The sequence below is a fragment of the Hyperolius riggenbachi genome, chromosome 10 (genome assembly GCF_040937935.1).
Source record: "Hyperolius riggenbachi isolate aHypRig1 chromosome 10, aHypRig1.pri, whole genome shotgun sequence".
Classification (NCBI taxonomy): Eukaryota; Metazoa; Chordata; class Amphibia; order Anura; family Hyperoliidae; genus Hyperolius; species Hyperolius riggenbachi.
In genome coordinates this window covers 72,598,892-72,612,562 of record NC_090655.1, presented here as the reverse complement: position 1 = coordinate 72,612,562, position 13,671 = coordinate 72,598,892, and the positions used below count along the sequence as shown (strand labels likewise).

At 42.9% G+C, this 13,671-nt stretch overlaps 1 protein-coding gene across 1 annotated transcript in view; it reads right to left on the bottom strand.

Moving 5' to 3' along the window:
* The window catches only part of PLCE1 (phospholipase C epsilon 1), a 465,913-nt gene that overhangs the window by 150,210 nt on the left and 302,032 nt on the right, over nt 1-13,671 (bottom strand).

Below are 13,671 nucleotides of genomic sequence, written 5' to 3'. Positions count from 1 at the left end.
CCTATGGTGTACTTGGACACTGTCACCCCCAATAAATGTGATTGATGGACGGATGGTGCACGTGTGGTTCATCTTTTTTTCAGGATAATTATAAAGTTACCTATACCTTTTCTAGTGCGGCTTAAAGTCCTAGTTCAAGTTTTATAGTGAAGCTTTAAGTCCTAGTTCAAAGTTCCTAATTTTTTTATTCTTCATAAAGGGAGATAATTGACTAAGCTTCCACTCACACGATTTTTATATTTGATGCAGCCATTCCAAAGCAATGCACTGGACTGCACTGGAAGTCAGTCATGTGACCCAGGATCCCCTCACATAAGCTTGCATAGATCATGTAAGGGAAAGAGTTCTAAACCACCCCTAACCAGAGCAGAGCTAAAATAATCAATATGACAAGAGTTCCATTAAAACATGCACTTCCTCCCTTACTTTATGTCTGTGGTCCTTAAAGCAAATCTGAAGCGAAAATAAACATATGAGATAATGAATTGTATGTGTAATACACATAATAAATAAAACAGCAGAAGTAAAAAAAAAAGTCTCATTTTTATTTTCAGTTATATAGCTTAAATTTATAACATTGCATCTGACTTTCACAGTTGCAGTTTGCATAGCCGAGGAAGAACGCCCACTATGCAATGCCTCAAATTGCATATTGGCCTGCCTTGGCGTCCAAATTTACTTTCTTTCCTGCAAATTGTAGCGGCACCTCAGGGCGCCCAAATGGGGATAGGTTAAGGTTAGGAGGGTGGGTTAAGGGAAGTCTTAGGGTTTAGCATCGGTAGAGGCAGGTCTTAGGGTTAAGCATTGGTAGAGGGAAGTCTTAGGGTTTAGCATCGGTAGAGGGAGGTCTTAGGGTTAAGCATCGGTAGAGGGAGGTCTTAGGGTTAGGCATTGGTAGAGGGAGGTCTTAGGGTTAGGCATCGATAGAGGGAGGTCTTAGGGATAGGCATGGGTAGAGGGAAGTCTTATGGTTGGGCATGGGTAGAGGGAAGTCTTAGGGTTAGGCATGGGTAGAGGGAGGGTTCTGTGGGCAAGAAGGGTTAGGTTAAGACATAGTAAAATGTTGGTAAAGATTACCAATATTTTACTATTGGAATTAATTAGTAGAATATCAGTAATTTTATAGATATACTGCAAGCGCAATCCCGTACACCTTTTTTTTTGCAGGTGCCTTTTTTACATGGATGCACACGGAAATACTCAACATTATTTTAACAGTACTTTTTCACCTACTTTCTTGTACTTTTTCAATTGCAGAGTACTGAAAAGCTATTTTAAGATGAAAATTATCTCCTAAGAGAAAAATAGGAGAAAAAGAGAATAGGATCGGGGCCAGGGGCGGACTGACCATTCGGGCACTCAGGCACGGACCGAGGGCCCGTGGTCAGGGGGAGAACCCTGAGCAGGGGGAGAGGCAGCCAGTGAAAGAGAGCTGTGGGCAGAGCAATGGAGAAGGGGGGAATATTGAAGTGTCGCACATCGGCTGACAGTGGGCGGAGACTTACCGCTGTACAGCCACCGGAGGGAGCTTTGATCTTTGCGCCGCTAGTCTGGCCACCAGAGGGAGCTTTGATCTGTGCGCCGCTAGTCTGGTCTTGAGTAGACCAGACTAGCGGCACACAGATCAAAGCTCCCTCCAGTGGCTGTACAGCTGTAAGTCTCCACCCGCTGTCAGCCGCTGTGCGACACTTCAATATTCCAGAGGGGAGAGCCAGGAAGGGGGGCCCCAAGGTGAGGGAAGGGGGGGGGATGCTTCCCATCGCTCTGCCCACAGCTCCCTTTCACTGGCTGCCTCCCCTCCTAGGGACACCTACAAACCTGGCTGCATATACTGGGGGCACCTATAGACCTGGCTGCACATACTGGGGACACCTATAGACTTGGCTGCATATACTGGGGGACCTATAGACCTAGCTAAATATACTGGGGACACCTATAGACCTGGCTACATATACTGGGGACACCTATAGACCTGGCTACATATACTTGGGACACCTATAGACCTGGCTAAATATACTGGGGACACCTATAGACCTGGCTACATATACTGGGGACAGCTATAGACCTGGCTACATATACTTGGGACACCTATCCACCTGGCTACATATACTGGGGGACACCTATAGACCTGGCTACATATACTGGGGACACCTATCCACCTGGCTACATATACTGGGGACACCTATAGACCTGGCTACATATATTGGTGACACCTATCCACCTGGCTACATATACTGGGGACACCCATAGACCTGGCTACATATACTGGGGACACCTATAGACCTGGCTATCTATACAGAAGACACCCATAGACCTGGCTATCTGTACTGGGGACACCTATAGGCGTGGCTACCTATTCTGGAGACACCTGTAGACCTGGCTACCTATACTGGGGGCACCCATAGACCTGGCTACCTATTCTGGGGACACCTATAATACTGGTTACCTATTCTAGGGACACCTATAGACCTGGCTACTTATACTGGGGACACCTATAGACCTGGATACCTGCACTAGGAAAACCTATAGATCTGGTTACTTCCACTGGGGATACCTTTTGACCTGGTTACCTATACTGGGGGCACCTATTTTAGGGGAACTGCTGCCAGATTAACTATTTTGGGGAACTGCTGCTGCCAGATTAAGTGCATTTCGGGAAACAGCTGCCAGATCATGTGTATTTTTGGGGAACCGCTGCCAGATTGTGTATAATGGGGGAACCATTGCTGCCAGATTTTGGGTGATCCGCTGCCAGATTACGCATATTTTGGGGAGCCGCTGCCAAATTATGTGTATTTGGGGGAACCGCTGCTGCCAGATTACGTCTATTTTGGGGGAACGACTGCCATATCTGTATTTTGGAGGAACCTCTGCCAAATTGCATGGATTTTTGGTGAAATGCTGTCAAATTACATGTATTTTTTTTGGGGGGGGGGGGGGGAAACACTATGGCAGAGTTCAAACTTCCCCGGCAGACCTTTTACACCACTGCTAAGGTCATGTAGATTTTGCCCCACCCATGACCACGCCCACATTCTGATGCATGACCACACCCATTTTTCGGCACGCCACGCTTAGTGCGGCGCAGGGTTTTTTATCAGTATAAAATATCTGTTGTCAGTAAATTATTATATATTAGGCCTCTTGCACACTGCAAGTGATTCCGATTCAGATTCCGCTTTTTAATCAGTTTTTACATCCGATTCAGATTCCGATTTGCAGTTTGCTCCCTGCACACTGCAAATCAGAATCTGAATCGGATGTAAAAACTGATTAAAAAGCGGAATCTGAATCGGAATCACTTGCAGTGTGCAAGAGGCCTTAGTCTGTAAAAAAATAGCGTGAAAGGTGGGAAACACTGGTATGGGGGCCCCATAATCTCCTAATGCCTGGGGGCCCCATGAGTTGTCAGTCCGCCCCTGATCGGGCCTAGTGTATTGATCAATAGTCATTATCTGTACTATATATTTTGTATAGGTGTCCTCTCTGGATCTTGAATGACAGAGACGCCAGAAAGATGTCTTTTGCCCTCCTCTTCCCACCCACTCAAAGCCACTCTGTCATGTGTCACACCATTGTCCCTCCTCCCCCTCTCCTACTTGTCAATAAAATGCCTTTGAACCTCCCTGGCGGTAAGCCCGACACAGTGTCGGGCTAGCCGCTGCAGGGGATCGCATGGCCCTGGGAGGATTTTTTTTTAAATAAAATTTTTTGAATGTTCATCAGCTAGCACTTGGCTAGCTAACTATGCCCCCCCCCCAAGTGCCTCCGCTCTCCCCTTGATCACCGATGCAATACATACCCCCCAGGGATCCTGCAATGGCGCAGCCTCCCGATCAGCTCCAGGCTTCGCTATGGGGAGGGTCAGGACTGCGCATGACGTTGATGACATCATTACATCATGTCTGATCGTCGCCATAGCGACAGTGAAGCTCATTGCTGAAGCTGCGGCTCTCGTGGGATCGTGGACGGGTGAGTGTTGCCGGCGGCGATCGGGGGGCAGGGGGGGGCGGGGTCGGAGAGGTGCCAGGGGACTTGCCGCAAATAGTTAGCTAGCCTAGTGCTAGCTAACAAATAGAAATTTTTTATAAAAAAAAAACCCTCCCGCGGACGCAGCGACTGCATCTGCATACCGCCAGGGAGGTAAAGCTACCAGAAAGGAAAAAAAATACTCAAAACAGTTTTGATAGTACTTTTTCCATTTACTTTTTGGAACCTTTTTAGTTGAAAAGTGCTGGAAAATGAAAATAGAAGATGAAAAATTATCTCCTAGGAGAAAACTCGGGTAAAAAGGTGAATTGTATATGGCCCAAAGTGTTGCAAGTCTGTATGGCACTCAGTCTGAACTGTTGCTCGAATGATTGAGTCCCTATCCCTGTGGATGACCATGTTTTCTTTAAATGCACATTTACTAGTGTACAAGGGATACAGTAACTTACGGTACCTTATCTAAGAATGCCACCTTTCAAATGGCGCTGGAATAAACTGCAAATCAAGCTTTCAATCCCTTCAGTTTACCAGTTCCTTTACTTGCATATTGCAGAGCTGCTAATATTTATATCAACCAGAGGCATACAATACATTTCAAAAAATGCATATGGTGATGCACATATTGTATGTAATTGGATGTAAACTAGAATATGTACAAGTAATGCTAAAATCTGAGTGCTGAAATCCTTAGGCTACGAAACTATAAGCCCTCCTATTTATGGTCATAACTGATACTCAAGGACAGGGGAGGGATATGGAGGTTGCCATGTTAATTTACTTTTAAACAATGCACATTGCCTGGCTGTCCTGCTGATCCTCTGCCTCTACTACTTTTAGCCACAGACCCCGAACAAGCATGAAGATCAGATGTGTCTGACAAAAATCTGAAAGGATTAGCTGCATGCTTGTTTCAGGAATGTAAATCAGACACTACTGATGTCAGAGTGATCAGCAGGACTGCCAGGCAACTGGCATGGTTTAAAAGGAAATAAGTATGCAACCTCCACATACCTCTCCCTTCAGGTTGCCTTTAACATTTGCTAGAACCAAAAATTGGGGTATTAAGTCAGGTGGCAACTTACAGTGAGGCGATACGTATAGAGACATCAGTGGAAAAGTATAGATGAACCCCTTCAATAAGTATTAAAAGTTTAATGTGCATTAAATAAAAAAAATAACTACACAATGTATAATAAAAAAAACTATACCTGAAATGGGGTTTTAGTTTATCATCACATATACAAAAAAAACCCTATAGTTACCCTACCTGCCTGTGGCCCAAAGCAATAAATCCAAGCAAAAAGTACTATTTACCATGCAATGAGCGTTGGCAGCTGTCATTTGCATTTATAGCCATTTAGTAGGCTGCAACTTCAAGCTCAGTGGGAGCTGCATATTAGATAAAAGAATCTATGCAGCAAATCAGCAGAGCTGTCACAATCAGACACACAGATAAACTTCATCCGTTGTTTAGATGCCAAACAGCAACAACCCTCTTCCTTGCCACAGTTAAAAATGGACATGCGTCTATATGTATACGTTCCCTTGCAATGATACCTTTTATTCTTTTATACAATTACAGGGTGAATGACACTCACCCCCCTTGCACAATGCACACAAACAACCAAAAAAATCCCTTTTTATTCTAAAGGTACACCTTTTTTTTTTAAAATGATGTGAAATGTATTGTAGCGGAGAGGGACTTTTAACTAACTCCGCTGTTAAGGTAACAGGTACTCTTCATTACATGCAGCAAGGAGACTTCATAAAACCAACCTATTAAACCACAGCAAAAAGCTTATGAGCCCAATGCGTTCTGAAAATACCTCTGCCTGTGTCGGATAATGGGGAATTCTGGAGACATTTTTGGCACTATGTGATCATTATTTGAAAATAACAGCAAAATAGAACGAGTGAGGGGAAAAGTGTTGATATCATGCAGAGAAAGTTACTAAGACAAGCTGCATCATTACCGCCGAAAACTAAAACAAAGCAAAACCTTATTTCAGTTCCATTATTTACACTTTATTTGTCACACAAGAAACAGTACAACATGCTCTGAATGTTTAGTGCGCCCGGCATGCTTACAGAATAATCATTTGCCCTTTTAAGGAATGCCCTTCTTCAGTGCAACACGTAAAGCAGGCAAAGACATTCATGAGAGACTTTATTATTTTGGAAAGAAACTGGAACTGGAATATAATGAGATTCCTCACAAGCAGGATTTTATGAACCAGAGGAGAACCTTCTGAACCCCTCTTTGTTCCTTTTCCAGCCACTTCCCATTACACACATTTTCTATTACATGTGCTCCCTCGAACATTAGTTCCCTTTCTATTCTTGCAGAGTACTGCATTATGAACATTTTTGTATTTCTACTGCCTAAGGTTGAACTTAATATGCGTTTATTTATTGCTTTAATATAAACATTCCTTCACAGAGTCTTGAAAACTGTACGTGAAACATCAGAGGAATGTTGGCTTAAAGCAAACCTGAAGTGAAAATAAAATGGTTCATCTCTAATTCTAAACTCTTAATGAGACTTTCTTTGAATCCCTTACTGTCTTTCTTACGGTTTAAAAGGTAGTGCTAATACGTTTGAGTGTCTCAGGTGAATGACAATAGTGTAAAAAAAAAAAAGATAAATGTGTTTTAGCTCCCACCCAGACAAATCTTGAACTACGAAAGGTGGCCATACCTCAGATGATACTGCGGTCAATCGACCATCCGATTGGATAACTATAATCAAATTGGATGAAAATTGGTCCCACAGAGAGCATGGCAGTTCGACGATGTGACCAATTTGGGGCCAAAATTGGTCGCATGTATCGATCTGGTGCATAGCGGTAATGGCGTGCAATATTTACAAAGAGAAGAAGTGCAATGGAAAACCCCAGTCGCTGTCCCCTCGTTGTGTAAATGCTCCCAAAGATGGGGGGCTCTGTACTGGGCCTGTGTGAGCTCACACATACGCAGTACGGAGCCGCCCATCTTTGGGAGCACTCAAGCTCCCCAAGACTCCTGAAGCCTCCTAGAAGATTGGAAGGAGGTGACAACACTGGAACGAGGGGACCCTGAGAGGAACAGGAAGGCTCTATAGGACCCAGTGCCTTACCTCTCCATAGGTATCTGTTTTTTTATTATGATTATTATTATTTTATTTCACTTGACATTGGCCTCAATTCACTAAGATCATGCTGGAGATAATAAGGCAAGAGTTACCTCCTCTGTAGTTATTTTCACATGCAGCTAATTAAAGAGACACTGAAGCGAAAAAAAAATATGATATAATGAATTGGTTGTGTACTATGAAAAATTACTAGAAGTTTAGCAGCAAAGAAAATATCATATTTTTATTTTCAGGTATATAGTGTTTTTTCTAACATTGCATCGTTCTATAATATGTGCAGATTACACAACATTCAGCATTCAAAATGATTCTTTCAGAGCAGTCTGTGAACTAATGACCTCTCCTCTGGCAGAGAAAAAGTAAATAGTTCAAAAACACTTGAGATAATAAAAGTCAGATAACAGCCCTCTCCAGGACTTTGAAAGTCGCAGAGCTTAATTGCTTTTTTGCATAGAGATAACAACTGGAGTTTCTTAACTCTTCCTGTACTGGAAACAATTAGACTAATGTATCTGATCTTAATGTTTTATTTCTTAGCTGTACTACACATACAAATCATAATATCATAATTTTTTTTCGCTTCAGTGTCTCTTTAAGGCTTCTTGCACACCAAGACGTTGTGTTAGGTGTCACGTTAAGGTCGCATAACGTGCACCTAACACAACGTATGGTGCTGCAAAAGCCGACGGTAGAGTGAGCCGCGTTCGGCGGCTCGATTCCTATAATGTCTCCCAGAGTGGCGCTGATTGGCCAGCGGGACCACGTGATGCGGAGCGAGACACTCCGCATCACGTGGTCCCGCCGGCCAATCAGCTGCCGCCAGTGCAGTGAATATTAAGTAGCCATGTGCGCGGCTACTGTAGCTGGCTCTCCCCGCCTCCTCTCCGCCCCCCACTGCGCATGTGCAAACAGTCTAACGCGGCTATAGCCGCTCCAACGCCGTAGCATGCTGCACTTTGCACCGAACGTGCAGCATTACATGTAACGCAACGTGGGCTGTGTGAACAGCCCACTTGTGTTACATTGCTGTGCGTTGGGGGAGCGTTACAGGCGCACTAACGTGCGCCTGTAACGTCTTGGTGTGTAAGCAGCCTAAAGGGACTCCGAGCAGTGCAGAAACTATGGAAAGAAAAAAAACTAAAAGGCGTAGGGCGACGATTTAGGGGTGGTCAGAAAGAGGAGAAAGAGAGCTTTAAAATGATATCCATCTTTCCATAGTTACATTGTATTACACAGGGCGACTTCTTCCTAAAGTCAGCAGCTGCATTCTGCTGAATGGAGCTGCTGACACTGGGGAAAGTGTCGTCCTGTGTAATACAAGTAACTATGGAAAGATGGATATCATTTTAAAGCTCTCTTTCTCCTCTTTCTGACGACCCCTAAATCGTCGCCCTACGCCTTTTAGTTTTCTCTATTTTCGCAATCGCAATCGAAATCACGGCCGAGGCAATTTCAATTGCGAAAATAGCGAAAACTAAAAGGCGTAGGGTGGCGGTTTATATATCATTGGAAAGAGGAGAAAGAGAGCTTTAAAATGATATGCATCTTTCCATAGTTTTTGCACTGCTCGGAGTCCCTTTAACAGTCTGTCTTTAACTTTAGAATTCTGGAGTTATTTTAAGGATTGAAGAGTTAACTTAAAGACAGAGGAGTTAACTTTAGGTTTGCCTGAGGTAAAATGTTTCCTGAATACTACATGCCTCGTCACCATGGTGATAACTCTAGAAACGTTATTAAAGACAGGAGATAAGCTTAGTGAATTGAGGCCATTAGCTTTAAAGAGTATTTTATAATAAGCAAATAAAACATTGACCATATAAAAACCCTTCTGAAAAATATAGCAAATAGCTTAAAGTGGACCCAAACCAAACATTATTTTTTTTTAATTCAAAATATTTAGTTGCACCACTCCGACACATACAAAGATAAATAAACACTCCTTCAAGCCTATGAGCATTTCAGTGCATGCTTTTCACCCTTCTCTTTTCATAACTAGGGTTATACAGGTGGTAGCCATTAGCAATTCCTCCTTTGCCGGACATCACCTACTCCACCAGTTTCCCGGATTCTGTCCCGGCAATATGAAAGGAAGGGAGGGGTTCCACCAATAAATGTATAATATTTTATATTTGTCATCATGCAGCTGAAAAAGGGCTTCTATTATTAGAATTTAGAAAATAGATTTTATTTCTGAAATCTTGTATTTTTAATTTGGGTCCACTTTAAAGAGGAACTCCAGTAAAAACGATGTAATAAAAAAGTGCTTAATTTTTACAATAATTATGTATAACTTGTAAAAGCTTTCCTCTCCCAGATTTACAGTCTCACATTTATCACATGGTGACATTTATACTTCTGGCAGATGATGTCAATATAAGTAGATGCTGCTTGTTTTTTTGGCAGTTGTAAACAGCTGTAAACAGCCATTTCCCACAATGCAACAAGGCTCACAGACCGGAAACTGCCAGGACCATGGTCCTCCCAGTTTCCTGTGGGAGGGGTTTCACCCCAATATCAGCCATACAGCGCCCCCTGATGATCAGTTTGTGTAAAAGGAATAGATTTCTCATATAAAAGGGGGTATCAGCTACTGATTGGGATGAAGCTCAATTTTTTGGTCACAGTTTCTCTTTAAGAGTAAACTACAGGAGGTACATCTGGAATATAGAATAATTTTACTTTTATCTATATAAAGAAAGCATGTTGACATAGGCTGAAGGTTGAACAAGGAAAAGCATGTATTCCACCACTGCTGCTCAATAGGAAAATACTGAGAACAGTTGAGTTAAGGTTGTGCGGTGATACAGTACCGTATGCATGTGCTGCTGAGCACTCACTATACCTTATTAGCTTCTTTCCAGACACACTCTTATTTGGAATGATGGATCACAGGAAGGGCCTGCTGTATAAATGAAGGCATTCTTGTGTATGCTGTTAGGAGATCCATCGTATTTATTGTAAATTAATGGGTGTGTGTACCATTCAGAATCTCTAAGCAACAAGATATTTCCATCATTTTACTTACAGAAGGTATGCAATGCTGGGTGTTGAGAAGTGGAAATTCAAGTAGGAAGCAGGGAGAGAAGACCAGACAAAACACTACGCGGTAATAAAGATGTAACAGGATGTATACATATTTTCGTTTTAAAACATCTTAATGTGCAAAAAATATTTCTGCAACAGTTAACTATATATCGGTGATTTTTTTTTCAATAGGAGACCCTTCTACTCTGCAGAGCTTTAAGTGTCACTACGCTCATTAAAGCCAAATTAGATCAACACAAATTCTAGTAGTAATAAGGCTAATAAGTAACACCAGTGTACAGGTGTAAAATGGTGGAGGGGATAATTTGAGCATGCTTGGCAAACTGTGCCAAAAGCTAACTATTTCCTTTCTCTGGAATCAGCCAGTGGGAGGGTCAACAAGGCTTGACCATTAAAAAAAAAAACCAGGGTGCATACACACCCGATTTTGATTTGCTAATGATTGGCCAATTTTACCACTTCCATGTAGTATGACAGCTTACCTACGCAATCTGTTCATAGTATTAAAAATCTGATAGTCATCATAGTACATAAAAGTGGAAAATTGGCCAATCGTTCGCCAATAAACACTTGCTGTGTGTGCACACCCTCAAGCCAGGTACATACCTTCAATTTGGCCAATTTAATCACCTCCATGTAGTATGAGTGGCAATAGATTTTAAATACTACAGACAGATTGCGTAGGAAAGCTCTCATACTACAGTGGAGGTGGTAAAATTGGTCAGTGTTTGGCCAATCAAAATCCAAGGTGTGTACCATGCTTCAGAATGGCCTCTCCTGATTAGTGATGGTTGAAATTACCAAATTCGCTACAATGCCAAAATTTGATTAATTCAGAATTTGCATTGCAAGCCATAATTGTAATTAATTGTGAATATATTTTTGCACCCAAGTATAAGCTTAAATATACTGTTAGTGCAAATTTGCAAAAATATGATCACAATAGGTTATAATTGGCCTGATCCAGTTCACTTGTTCCTCCAAGTTTTCTCCTAAGAGATCATTTTTCATCTTCTGTTTAAAATAACTTTTCAGCACTCTGCAATTAAGTACCAAAAAGTAGATGAAGAAGAACTGTCAAAACAATTCTATTTGCTTGCTTGCTGGTGGCTTAAAAGGCATTTTAACCTCCTGGCGGTATCCAAGTCATGCTCGGGGTGGAAAACTGCAGCTCAGAGCGGTTTCCCCGAATCTGACTCATGGTAGTAGCTGCTGGGAGCACCGTGCACATTCGCAGTGGGCATTTTCACTCACCTCTCCCGGGATCCAGACGCCGGCAGCCATTCTCCTTCCTGTCCTCTGAGGCTCTGCATCACTCTGGTGAGATCGCAGTTTGTCGTCACGACAACAGACAGCGATCTCACTACAGGGTTAAAGCGCCACCCGGAGGATGGAGAGAGAACTGCAGCACCTCCCAAGGAGGTGAGTGTGCAGGGGCTGCTTCAGGCTCTCTAGCAGCATTATTTTTTCCTGGTTTTAGGGTCTGCAAGGGTGCAAAAAATTGCACCCCTTTTAGACTCTAAAATCTGGAAATAATCATACCACCAGGGAGGTTAATGATCGGGTAGGAAAATTTCATTGAGGAGAACATGTGAATTGGATCAATATCGCTTGGAATTTTTGCATAGAATATTTTCATTCATGTCCCTTGAGCATGCCCAGTAGACGTTTTTTTCACTATTTGGCAGAAAAAAGTTTGTGCATTACACAAACCAAATTTCATGCGAGTTTTGGAACTTAGATGTTGGAATTCTGTGAACTCTAAATTTTACCTCGAAATTGTGAAATTCTGATGCAAAAGTTGGAATTTCATAAAATCCTTACGGTCATCCTTACTCATGGATAAGCAATTCTGCGTTAAGCTCTTTCTCTGTGTACTACTAATGGTCACATTCGTCTGAGGTGTGCTTTATATCTGTCATTTGGGAGTTGTAGGTTTTACTCATTGCAGGTATGATATAAACAACACTAAAACGCTAATTGTATTATTTCTTTTCACATATATTACTACCGTATTTCAATACAACTGCAATCACCCCCACATTTGAAACAACAATTTCCCCAGTTATAAAATGCAGCAATCACACATATGAAATGCAGTAATCACCCTAATATGAAATACAACAATTACCCCCATATGAAATGCAGTAATCATCCCCATTTAAAGTACAGCAATTACTCCCATATGAATAACAGAAATCAACCCCAATAACCCCCATATGATCAATCAGCCCCTAAAATTAGAGTCATTTAGTTTTCGACAAGGACAGAGGAGTTGTACCAGCAATTGGTTTGGGCTCATACAGGTTCAGGAAGGGGGGGGGGGGGGGGTATTGGATGGTGAGAGTAAGGGGGGGGGGGAAGGCCAAGAGCCGAAGCTGCCATACTACGTCACCACCAGTCACACTTGGCAATCATCTGTCATCCCTAGGGAGACAACGGGGGTGGGGGGTGCAGAGGAAGGTGAAGGTTCAGCAGTGATGGCCCAGTTCTTTATGACTGGCAGTGATGGTTGACAATGCTGAGAATCCGAAATTGCTGACATCTGGCAGTGCTGGCCAAGGTGTTCCAGTTCAAAAGGTGCAGAAGTGTTAATTTTTGTGGTGGGTTCCGACTCATTCAGGGCTGGTCAAGATAATCTGGCTGCCACCAAAGCATCTGGCCGTGGCCAGCAACCATTACTTGCGGATTAGCAGCTGGCATCATGGAGGGGCTGAATTAAAGGTGTCCAAAGGTGGAGCAGCAGCTGCCGATGGATGGAGCTGGCATCCAGCAAGGCCAAAGGTGTCCCGATTGGTGCAGTGACTTCCGACCACCTCTGTAACACTGGTGGACTCCACACGGCCTGTCCCTGCACAGACAATGGACCAAGGCAGGGGCAAGGCTAAAAAAAACCCTCCAGGTCCCAAATTTCCCACGAACCGCACCAATGTACCAGGCTACATTGCACCACACTGCACACCTTCAGGGGGGAAAACAAGAATACTGTGGCCGTGGCTGCCAATTAAAGCACCATCTTCCTGAACGGCAGTTTAACAGTAAATGCAGCAATCACCCTCCCCCCTATGAAATGCAGCAATCACCCATATATGAAATGCAGCAACCTCCCCTATATAAGCAATCAGCCCCATATAAAACTCAGCAATCACCCTCATATACAATTCAGCAATCACCACCGTATGAACTACAGCAATAGCCCACATATGAAATACAGAATCACCCTCATATAAAGTCCAGAAATCCCCCACATATGAGCAATCACCCAAATGTAAAATGCAGGGATCAGACCCATATAACACACAGCATGTACCCACAAATGAAATGCAGCAATTACCTCCCTTATAAAGTACAGCAATCACCCCATATGAAATGCAGATAGTACACCATAAGTAATGCTGCAAACAACCCCACATAAAAAGCAGCAATTACCCCCCTATGAACTACAGCAATCACTTCAGATGAAATGCAGCAATTACCCCCACATTAAATGCAGCAATCATACTCTT